The following is a 2,970-nucleotide window of genomic DNA, read 5'->3' on the forward strand; positions in this document are numbered from 1 at the left end:
CTAGCTTGGATTGACTGTAATTTGTCAACAGTGTTGGTGTTTTCTTTCTTTTTATTATTTAACTGTCTTCAAAAAACACTGATTATTATTTATTTCTTCAATAGAAAGCATTTGAATTGGTTTGCCCATGAGATATTCAAATTCAGGTCATCTTTGTACATTTTATAGAATCACTTCACAGAGAGAATACATAGATTTTCAATTTGACAGTACGATTGTGGTGAAATAATTTAAGCTGATGTCCTTTGTTGATGGCATGTCTGTAGTTCTCTTTTCATTTATTATATTAGTGAGGTAGCTTGTGTTTGGTGGTAGTGGGCCAGTAGCACAAATTAAATGGGTTCAATCTTTTGTAGCTCGAACTGTAAACTAACAGAATAAGAGGAAAAGCAGTTTCTCTGTTTTTCACTAAAGAAGTAACAGTACTTCAGATGTTTTGTGACTGTGTAAGCCTTACAGAATGCAATATTTAAGGCGGGCTATTATGCAGAATTCACTTTCACATCATGTTTAAACATTCATGTGTCTGTGTGTGTGTGTGTAAACAGCAAGCCTATAATAGTAAAAAATCCACCCACTACATTATATAAATAAAGTAAGCAGATGCAATGTCTGAAAATACACTGTTCTTGCTCATGACTGGTGATGAAGAGCCACTGCAGTCATAAAGAAATGTATTTGGTCCCGCTTTATATTAAGTGTCCTTAACTACTATGTACTTGCATCAGAAAATAAATACAATGTACTTACTGTGTTTATAATGTATTTGAGAACACTTGTGGTGCTTTTGAGTTAGGATAGAGGTTGGGTTATGGACAGGTTTGGTGGTATGGGTAGGTTTAAGGGTGGGTTAAGGTGTAAGGGATGTTCAACAGTAGAGCTGCACAATTAATCGTTAAAAGATCGCGATCTCGATTCGACCTCCTAGACAATCTTAATCCAGCATTTCTACGATTCTGCCAATCATATTTTCAAGTTCAGGAGAGAAGAAAAGGCGGCCGCACGAGTCTTTTCATTGTTTCACATACGATGCTCAGTGACACTGACACCAAGTCATTTTTGTCTTCATATAATGATGTTTTCGCGGCCGGGAAATCACACGTGACGTGAGCTGCTGATCATGGGAGTGCTTATTGATAGACGTGCGCGCGTCTACTTTTAGTGAACAGAATCTGCATATGTTGCGAGTAACAGGTAATACAGTTGTAAATAATATTCTCTTTGTGTCACAGAGTGATTGTTTGGGAGCCGCCCGCAAAGTATGAACAAGCACTTAGCAGTCAAAATGAAACCGAAAGTGAGCACTTCATTTAAATGATCATATCGCATTTTAGAGTTATGATTACGACAAGCATTTGATATGTTTTTCTTTATAGCGAACCCACAGTTGTGCATGAAAATAAATGTTTACAATGTTAGTATAACTACTCTAGCCTATATATTGTTGAATATAATCTGATAATGGCAAATGTCTGATTTTACCAGTAAATAAATGTCTAATATAACAGATTGCAAGCATATATCTCAAACATAATAATTTAACATCATAATTATTATAAGCAGAATAGAATTATTTATAGAAACCAGTAGACCTACACATATTATTATTATCGATGTTGTGCCATATGTTCGTTTTTACCATACTTTTATTTTACATCTACAGAATCATGAGAAAATCTTTATTTTAAGCAAAAAAATTGCAATTCTCATTTTAGCCAGAATCATGCAGCTCTAGTCAACAGTGTATTTATAAATGTAATGACAAAAGTTAATTACAGATGTAATTACATACATGTATTTAATCAAGCGTGCACAGTAAATACATGTATTTACACTATAAGTACATTGTAACAAACTATTAATTCCTGTGTAAGTACTTATTAGTTAGGGCACAATATAAAGTGGGACCATGTATTTTTATTCCCATTTAATCAATTAGAAGCAATGAGTGAGTGATTTTATTTTTGTTTTCTAGTTTGTAGATTTAGATTACTGTTTATTACTGCCGTCACAGATCTAATATATACAATAGACAAGATTTGTTTCCCTGCTTGAAGTAAAAAGTCACCTACATCTTTGGCTGACCTTGGGGTGAGTAAATTGACAGGAAATGATAATTTTTGGGTGTACTTTCCTATTAAAGATTCCAAAGGGGACTTAAGTTTCAATTAGACAGCCGTCTTACTGCGTGTGTGCTTCAGATTTGTGTTTAAACTGACAAGGGTTGAATACATGTTCATAATGAAATGTTATGATGATGAACTGATGTCACACAAGCACAATAGACATGATATACACCAAACATGAGGAGCAGAAGCTCATTTCTATTTAAATTATTAGTTCACCCCAAAATGAAAATTCTGTTGTTAATCATTCACCCTCATTTCATTCCAATCCCCTAAGAGCTTTGTTCATCTCCAGAACCAGCACAATCTCACAGCAATTCGTATCTTTTTTGATTTAGTGGCTAATTCATATGAATTTGTAAGATCTCATTCAGACAATTTAGTGCAATCTACTTATCCCCCAATGACGGTTGGCTTTAGGGGCGGGGTTGGGAGCCACACCTTCTTTTTAAAACCGTACATTTAAACTTGTATAAACTGGTTTGGATTAGCCACTAAACTGTCAAAACATGGGGTCAAAACGTTGGGTCACTGAGTCAACATTTTGTGGAACCCTCTTTTGCTGCAATTACAGCTTCAAGTCTTTTGGGGTATGTCTCTACCAGCTTTGCACATCTAGAAAGTGAAATCTTTGCCCATTCTTCCTTGTAAATCGATTCAAGCTGAGTCAGATTAGATGGAGAGCCTTGGTGTATCTGCGTTAAAGAAGGACAGTGCCACTTTTCTTTCTTTCTATCTTTCTTTTTTTAAGGGATGTCTTTATGTCTCATCTGCAAAGATAACCTGTTATTTATTGAAGGAATCTCAAATGTTCAAATGTTGTACATCTCTGTTTTTTTAATGT

Source organism: Danio rerio, chromosome 16, assembly GCF_049306965.1.
Source record: "Danio rerio strain Tuebingen ecotype United States chromosome 16, GRCz12tu, whole genome shotgun sequence".
NCBI classification, from domain to species: Eukaryota; Metazoa; Chordata; class Actinopteri; order Cypriniformes; family Danionidae; genus Danio; species Danio rerio.